This window comes from Nannospalax galili, unplaced genomic scaffold (genome assembly GCF_000622305.1).
Source record: "Nannospalax galili isolate Female #2095 unplaced genomic scaffold, S.galili_v1.0 scaffold7, whole genome shotgun sequence".
In the NCBI taxonomy this organism is placed as follows: Eukaryota; Metazoa; Chordata; class Mammalia; order Rodentia; family Spalacidae; genus Nannospalax; species Nannospalax galili.
The window spans coordinates 8883761-8893522 of NW_008359081.1; positions in this window are offsets into that span (position 1 = coordinate 8883761).

Sequence of the window (9762 nt, forward strand, 5' to 3'; positions counted from 1 at the left end):
TCTCCAGCTATGTGTATTGGCTAGGTTTACAGTAGCAGACATGAGTTTCCTCCCATTGAGAGAGCTTTAAGTCCAATTAGGTAGCTGTTGATTACCCCCAAGTTAAAAGTGCCACTACTACCTCAATGTCATTTGCTATGTTGGTCATTGATGTGGTTTTTAGACCTTAAAGCTAGGGTTGGACCATCGATTGATGTATCAGCTTCTCCAAAGCCATGAGAGCTAGCTATCAGGGGATGTGACTTCCAGGTCATTTCCAGCTCCATTTCTCCAAATCCTGTGTCCAAAATGTGTCCTGTCTTCAGAAATTGGGTCTTCCCATCAAGGTCTGAGAGGCAATCAAGGAATGTGGCAATAGCCTGTGTAATTTTAGGAGTCTCTTGGACTACCCTGGCCAACAACTCAAAGGGAGGATTCTCCTGTCTGGCACTGTTTACGATGGGGGCTCACCTCTTATGACTTCTAACCCTAATTACCTCACAAGGGCCCCACCTCAAATACCAACAGTATATGAAATTTGAGATTAACTTTCTAGCACATGAACTTTGAGCAATACATTATAACCACAGTAGCAACTATTTAGCTTTGTTTAGTATTTTAGGTATGTAGAACAGTTCCTCACATGGGCCTTTCAATAATAAAACCAGGGCATTCCCTGGGAACCTGGGACAATTTGATCTCCTGAGACAGAAGTCATATACATGATACCGCTCATCCTGGAATTCTTTTCTAAACTCTGAGTTCACTAAAGGGAACTCTCCCTAAAGGCAAAAGGAGAGAGGGGTGCTCTGTTTATGGATACTTCTTTTATTTAGGATATAGCATACACATAAAAATTTCATGAATCTTAGGTTTACAGCTCTATTACCTTTCTCCAAGTGAACACATACTTGTAAGGAATATCCGGATCAAGAAAGAAAGTTTTCAGAACCTTAGAAGCCTCCTTGTACATTCTTTCAGTTACTAGCCTCTTGACTAATCATTATCCTAACTTAAAATGCTTCCGATTAGTTTGGCCTATATGTAACCTACAATTAATGCTTTCATTTCTAGTTCCCTCCATCTATAATATCCTGTTTATGAGATTCATCCATATTGTTACATCATTTAGTTTGTCCACTCATATTGCCATATAATATCCCATTGTGTAACTATAACATAATTTACTTATTCATTCTAGTTTTGATGAACATTTAGATTGTTTGTGGCTATTGTGAACAGCACTACTGAATAATTTTGCATATGCTATGAATAATTTTGATGATAAAGAGAGGGGAGTGGGTATTTAGCAGAATCTCAAGGACACAGCAATATTTGATAGAGTCAGCACAAAATATACAAGACCGCAGCTATGGAAGGTTTCTCTTCTGTGATTTCTGTGACCTGACTAGGGGATGACAGCAGAAAATTACTGTACCTCATGGAAAAAAATCAGTTATCCAAACTCTGAGGCTTAATGGCACAGACCTCCAGATTGGCAAGTCTTCCCAAGACTCTAACCCCAACTACAACTTTGAGGTTCCCCAAACCACCCTTGGGTTCAATAATTCACTTATAAGAGTCACAGAACTCGCTGAAACCTATCATATAGTCTCATTTGTTATAAGAAAAAGATATATCAACCAAAGAGGCATAGGATAGTGTGGGAATATTCAGAAGACATTCACACATGAAGTTCCCATAGTTGTCAGCCCACACTGATGTATAACAATAAGGCACAGAATATTGCCAATAATATTCTGTGACAACTGTCAACTCAAACATTTTATCTGACCTTTGGTGACCAGAGTTTATATTGGGACTTTGTTATTAGTCATGGCTTGATAAAAGTATAGTTAAATTAAATCTCCAGCCCCAAAATTCCCTCACACTGTTGGACATTCTGGTGTACCCAACTCCCCACAGAAAGACTATCTAATGTGGCTTGCCACGACCCGGCTCATTTATTTAAGATAAATTATTAGGTGCAGCCCATATGGACTATCATAGATGACAAAAACATTTTCATCACTCCAGAAATTCCCAGCATTTAGTTTGCCTTTAAGAGTCAGTAGAAAGGCAAGACTGCTAGTTGAGCGAAGTCAAATTCTTTACTACACAGGACCCTTTCCCCACCTCTTTGCTAAGGTTTCTGGATTTTCATGTAGCAACGAGAGGGAAGTTGTTCCCATAATGAGTGAGATCATGCTCAGTGGTAATGGAGACTCAAAAGAGAGCTTAAAGAGATTTGTGGAAAACAACGTCTGAATATGTGAAACAATAGCACATTTTTGCAACATAAATCAATATTTTTCATTAGTACTAACTCCCTTTTACCCCCATAGCTCTTTCCTTATTAAAATGAACAGAAAAGTAGAAGAGAATCATATCATATTCTTTTGTGCTGCGAAAAGCTCTGAAGCTTCTTTCAGAGATGATATTTATGAGAGAATTTTTTTTTTCTCTAGCAAGAGCCTGAGTGTTTGGATATCAAAAGCCAAGGCCCTGAAGTTTTCAGTATAGACACAGAAAGATCTTGAAGACCAGACCAATCAAATCTGTATAAAGCCATGTAAAGGCTTCCCAGCACTAGCAGAGAGAAAACCCAGAGGTGAAAATGAAACAAATGTGTTCCTGAGATGGGCCTCTATTATCTGAACACACTCTTTATCTCCACCTAGGCAAAGAATGAAAGGGCAGAGACAGAGTTAAGAGCTGTTGTTGTAGAGACTCTCAATATTGCATCTTTTGACCTTTGCACTTCATAATTTTAGTGTGTTCTCTGTGTCTTCCACTGACCAGTACCTTCATACATGCATCTTAAGGTCCTGCCTCCCTACTACAAACAAGTCTGTATGATGTAGGGGCCAGAAGTGGCAGGAATCAAATCTGAGAGCAGTTTTCATTAAAAGTTCTCATTATAATTATAATACCCATAAGAAAATATGGTTTTATTAAAACCCTAGAACCTTACCCCTTGGGTGACATAATTCTGAAGTATTTGTTTTACAGTTTTCCTCCAGAGCTTCCCCATAGGGTTTAAGCTCCAAATACTCACTGAAATGGGTGGCTAAATAATGTACCTTATCTGCTTTATTCATCGATATGTGTTGCCGGGAGTTTATGTAGCTTCAATTCATGATAACTACACTTGCACCATGCTTTTCAATCCCCTACGCCCATATACAGCTGATTTGTATATATCTCTCACATTTTTGCACTTACATCCTTGTGCTAGAGTCTGCTTTTGGAAGTATCCAAATTGAGGCAAAAAAGCTTTTTAAAAAGATATATTTATTTTTATTTATGTGTATGTGTATATGTATGCAGGAGTGCTTGCCACATGTCTACAGTTGTCCATGGAGGCCAGTAGAGGGCATCAGATCCCCTGGAGCTAATGTTAAAGGTAGTTATAAGTCAACTGACATAGGTGCTGGAAGCTGAACTCGGGTCCTCTGGAGGAGCAGCAAGTACTCTTATCCACTGAACCAGCTCTCCAGTCCCAAGGCACAATTCTTTTCAATGACTCATCTTCAGACAGAATGGCTAAGATCACAAAAATAAATGACAATACTGCTGTGGATGTAGGGAAAGGGAATATTTATTCACTGCTTGGTGAGAGTGCAAACTGGTGTAGCCACTATGGAACTCAATAATGGGAAGTTCTCAAAAAGCTAGCAATAGATCTACTATATAATTTAGCTATATCACTCTTGGCTATATTCCAGAAGGATTCTATATCCTACTACAGAGATACTTGCTCATTCATGTTCACTGCCTTTTATTCACAAAAGTTATGGAAACAGCCTCAATGCTCAACTGATGAATAGATAATGAAAATGTGGTACATATATATAATGGAATATTATTCATCTGTAAAGGAAAATGAAATTATGAAATTTTCAGGTAAATGGGTGGAGATGGAAATAATCATTCTGAATAAGGTAACTCAGATCTGGCAAGACAAACACCACTCATTCTCTCTCACATGTGGATGCTAACTTTGAATCTTTAGATATGCATGTTTAAATTGGAGTGCCAATAGATATCAGGAAACTAGTAAGGGGCCATTCAAGGGATTACAAGGGATGGGGAATGCAAGTGGTATGAAGGGTTGAAACAGAAGAATGGAACAGGAAGGACTAAGTGGAGTGGGAGATAGGAGGGCAGGACACAAATGGGAGTACAGGGAAAGATAACTAAAACTAAAGATTTTTGGGCATCTTTTTCAGACAGAGTCTCTCTGTAACCCCAGATGGCCTAGAACTCATATGTAAACCAAGCTGGTCTTGATCTCACAGAGATCTGTCTGCCTCTGCCTCCCAAATGCTGGGATTAAAGGTATATGCCACAACACCAAGCATAAAACTAAAGACTTTTGAAAATTTTATAAAGAAAGCTACTACTGTAGTAGATATCACACACACACACACACATATGAAGCTAGATCTAGGTATAAGTTACTTGATTTTGAGTTGATAGTGGAGTCCCATAGAACCCCCCCCCAAACATTAGAGGCTATTGCCATTGTTCTTGTGTACCTTCCAGAACTCAATGGTAAGACCCTATTGCTGAAGACAACATGTACTCAAGTCATAGGACATGAAGAAATCAAGCTGGCATTAGTCTTGAAGCTTCATTTTTACAGGCTAGCTTTCATAGTGCTGGAAGGTTCTCTGAATGGTACTGGGGGCAAAAAGTCATCAGTAAACTTACCCTGTTGTGAACCCTACACATTATAATAATGACTGTCCTGGCAAGATGTGCCCACTGGTGCATTAGTGTCATGAAGGTTATGAGAGGAGCCAACTGCTTTCTGATTGTATTTATAGCCCACTTCACAAATGAAACTCATGCCTAGTAACATTTATTGGGCCAAAAACCCATGGTTGGTTAGGTCATAGGTCCTAGGGCAGAACATAATACTATTATTCTGTTAGATTGACATATTAATAAACTGCCTCCTAAGTTCTTATCTTTATACCCATAGATTAGTACATCTGTCAACCTTCAGTAGAGAAGCTTCTTTTCACAGTAGATGATGAGTAATTAAAAAAAAACCCACAACTGGTCAACATGCAGAGTAAGACATTGTGAAGTTCTCAGCTCTAAATGGGACATCTATATCACACCCCTTCCACCAAAACTCAGGGATAATTACAAAAGTGGAGGTGGAAAGATTGTAAGATGCAGAGGTAATGGACATCTGCAATGAAACAGTATCTGCCAGACATGACAGGACTGCTTCATACATGAACTCAGCAGATGTGACAGCATGCAAAAGACTTGAACAAGATCAAGCCAGCCCAAATCCCAGCATGGATGGCGGAGATGCTCGTGAAATCTTACCTGTATCTGAGGAATTACTGGTAATTGATGGATGCTAGGGGAAGGAAAGTCAGTTTTCTTCAGGGGTGTGGTCTCCAGGAGGCTGCTACCCATGCTCTAGTAGATGGCCCTACACTCATGTGTGGGCAGGCAGCACTAAGTGGGCTGAGTGGGTTTTAAAAAAAAAGAGCATATGAAACTGGGAAGGAAAATGGTGGGGGGATAAAATAGGAATTGGAGGGGATGGAATGGCATTTGGATTTAATCAAAACACACTATATACACTTATGAAATTGTCAAAAAAATTAAATAGGAAAAGCTCACATTTTAGTTAGCTCAAGAAGAACAAAGGGAAAGGATGGCTGCTCATATACCTGTTTAATTTCACTGTAGTTCCTTTCAATGAAGTCTTTAGTAGTATCTAACACACAGGGCACAGAATGTCCTCACATATTTTGGATTTTTTTTCCTGCGAGCTCATCTTTAGTGAGACTTGTCTTTCATGAGATTCTTCTGTGCATCCTAGATGGTGGAGTTGTCACAAGTAGATGTCTTAACTTTTGCCTCTGCTCCAGCATTGCAAATTTCAGATTCAAGATCAGTTTAAAGTAAATTTCTCATTAAGGGATATTCAAATACCAATGCTTAAAAAAACTTTTCCCATCTTCACACAGAGATCACACCTAAGGGCTCCTGTTTCTTATAGGTAGGTAGTTCTAGTTCCACCAATGGTCCCATGTAATAACCTAATTTTGTGCATTCTACTTTAACTTTTTGACAAAGGTCAGGGAAGCCCCTTCCTAGTATCCACCTTTTTTGTTTTTAAAGAGAGCCTAGGTCCAATTTTCTAATTTGATTTCTTTCTTTAGATTGGACTTACAGGGCTGTTCTTTTGCTGATAGCTCAAACCTTGGGGTATATATCCAGGCCCAGTAGCCCAAAAGCTATCTGGCTTCAATTCCTTCTTACTGCCTTGGCATGTGAGAGTTTTCTTTTCAGACTGACCATGAATTAAAAGTATGTCTGCAAGGCTAAGGATATAGCTCCATGGTATCTCATTTGCCTAGCAAGTATGAGGCCATAAGTCCAACCGCCGAGTACCAAGAAAAAAATAAAGAAATAAAGAAAGAAAGAAAGAAAGAAAGAGAAAAGTATGTTATCACATTTTACCTAGCAATTTCATATGCTAGAAATAAAAGGCATTCCAGAATCTTGTCAGCTAACAACAATTATCATGAGTAGAAGAAACATAGTCTTTGCATATGCATAGTATAATGTCCAAAATGAAATTTTGTATTATGTAGGATAAATAGCCTCCCAGAAACCATTTTATAAGAGGATTTTTATTTTCTTTTTACACATCCAAATGTCTTTACAAAGTAAAAGAGCCCTCATTGAAGGCTTAAAACCTCTGTTTAGGCATTCGGGCTTTGTTTCAAGTTTTCAAAATTTAAAGAATATTTTTAAAGCAGATCTCATGGTCAATCTACCTACTTGAGGCAATCCTTTTGCTAGAAACCTCTATAAGGAAAAAGATCTTTCCCAAAATATGGCCCAAGATGGGGGCCTATCTTTGACATGAAGATTTCAGCAAATTTCAGCATAAGACTTCCCTCTGAACTCCACAGAAAATGAATCTCAGACAGTCACAGATCCTTTCCTGTTCCATATATTGGCATTCCATTTTGAAAGATAATATAAAACAGGGAAAGATCTAGTTAAGTATTATATTGGTGAAGAATTATTTTCAAAACTTAAAAATATGACTTTCATACCAATATAAACTTGGCAGATTTTAAAAGTGTTATTCAGTTCATTAATGAGAAAATAGCTGAAAATTATATTAATTTAGCAGAATGAAAGTAATAGGTTCTTTTGGATCTAGACCTCTCCAACCACTGGTTCTTGGCTTAGATATACAGTACCAGGCATGAGTTCCTTTCTATTGAGCAGTGCTTAATTCCTATTAGATAAGTGTTTGTTATCCCCAAGGTATTAGTGCCATGACAGCACTGTTGGGCATATCTTGCCAGGCTGGTCATTAGCAGGATGTTCAGCTGGGTAGGACTGTTGATAACTTTCACCCCCAGCACCCTGCACAGCACCTTCTGACACTATGATAGCTATCCATCTGGAAAGAGGAGCCTTCGATAAACCCACAGATTAGTGCAGCTCTCACTCCACTTCAAAAATGCTTGTTTTGCGGTAGACAGAGGTTATTACAAGGACCCACAATTGGTGAAAGAGCAGAAAGTAAGTGATCATGGAGTTCCGATTCTGTGGTGGTTTGAATGAAATATTCAAAGTCCCCCATATGCTCCAAGTATTTGAATAATTGGTCAGGTAGTGGTACTGTTTGGGGAGGGTCATAGAATCCCTAGGAGATGTAGCCTTGCTGGGGGAAACTCGTCACTTGGAGGGGATTTGAAAGTTCATAACTTTGCCCCGTCTTTAGTTTTGCTTTTGTTGCTTCCTGTGCTTGCCTGAAGATGTGAGCATTCAGCTTTCTCCTCCATCTGCCTTCTGCCATGCCTCCCTTGCTTGCTTGGCTCTTATCTTTCTGGAACCATAAGATACATAAACTTTTCCTTCTATAAGATGACTTGGTCATGATATTTTATCACAGCAACAGAAAGCTAACTAATACAGATTCCTCAATGGGATATCCCTAACACAATCTCTATGCCCAAGTATCAGGGAACATTGCAGAAAAAAAAGGGGAAGAAGGAATGTAAGAGCCAGAAAACCAGGAGGACTGTTGTGAAATAGTATTTTCTGATAATGAGAGGGATGTTTCACACATGAATGCTCAACAATATGGTTGTCTGGACAAAAATACTCACAAAACCACACCATTCAACATTCCAGCATGTATGGGAAGGGCTCACAAGGGCTCACCTGACTAGGTGAGGATCTACAGTCATTCAACAGGTTCTGAGGAAAGGAGGGTCAGTTTTCTACAGAGGTAAGCCCCCCTGATATGTTGCCCAAGCCTCAGTGGTCAGCCCTATACTCATTTGCATATGGGCAACACCAATTGGATCCAATAGGTTATATACGTATACACACACACACACACACACACATATACACACACAGACATGAATTTGAGAGGGTGATGTCAAAGGGGCATGGAAAGAGTTAGAGTCTGGGGAGGAAGGTATGGATAAACTCAAAATGTATGAAATTCTCATAAAACAAAAAATTCAATAATTTAGAAGTTAGTTCAAATTTTGAGAACCAGTATATTTATAATCCTACAGGAAAAGCACTTTGCAGTAAGTTTATGATGCAAGAGACAAAACTGGTTAATGTCCAAAAGGCGGTGAAACTGTAACTCACTTTAGGTTACATTTTTTTACTAGACACTGAAATTAACATGCTCATACAGAATTTGAGCCCTTAGTTAATAGTTAATGGCACAGTGGCACACGGCATATCTCTTTAGGTAATTAAATGATGCTTGGGTCATCCTGTCGGCATCCCAGTATAGTACTGAAAGGTATGTAATTCATTTGCCATCTCATTTCCCATGTTTACCTAAGGTATACTAACAATAAATAGGACACCTTGCTATGACATATACTAGCTTTCAAACAGTTACCTAAATTCTTGAAGTTTCAGTTTCTTATTCTGTAAATATGGGCAATAACTTCTTTACCTGATTATTGTTACTATTATTTTTCTCCTCAACAAATGGAGAAAAAGTAGGGATAACCTCTGGGTGATAGAAGATGGAACTGAGTACAACCAACACTTATAAATAGTCATAGAGACCCAAGGGTACTGGGACATGGGTCAGGAAATAGACTGGAGCCTGGGTCATTGTATCTGTGGAATACGAAGTCCAGAAGGAAAACCACATTAAAAAATGGCAACAAATCTAAGCACGAATCAAAAGAAAAAGCATCCTGGAGATAAAATCCAGGAGAAAATCCAAGAGTGTGTGTCAGCCAAAGGCTCACACAAGTTTGTAACTAAAATGAAGCAATTGGTGGTGGAGGGGGGGGTGGATAAAAGAGGATGCTAGTGAATCCCCTGACCTGAATTCTATAACCTGAGTCATGCAAGGTGGCAGACTTTGTATTATTCAGCTTTGCCAATAGTGTGGGGCGGCACATCCTTGAAAAATTAGGCTACCCTAGACAATGAATAGCACAAAGGCTAAAGACAATTTATATCAGGCCCTTTGTTTAGTATCTAAAAATAGGTACTTAAGAAATGGTAGTGATTATACTTTTTATCTAGTTTTCTCTCAGTACAGGCTGCAGGTTAGGCAGTTTTCTTTTAAAAAAGAACTATTGGGCCAGGTGTGGTGGTGCACGCCTTTAATCCCAGCACTTGGGAGGCAGAGGCAGGTGGATCTCTGTGAGTTCAGGGTCAGCCTGGTCTACATAGTGAGTTCCAGGACAGCTGGGGCTACAGGAGGAGACCCTGTCTCAAAAGACCAAAAAA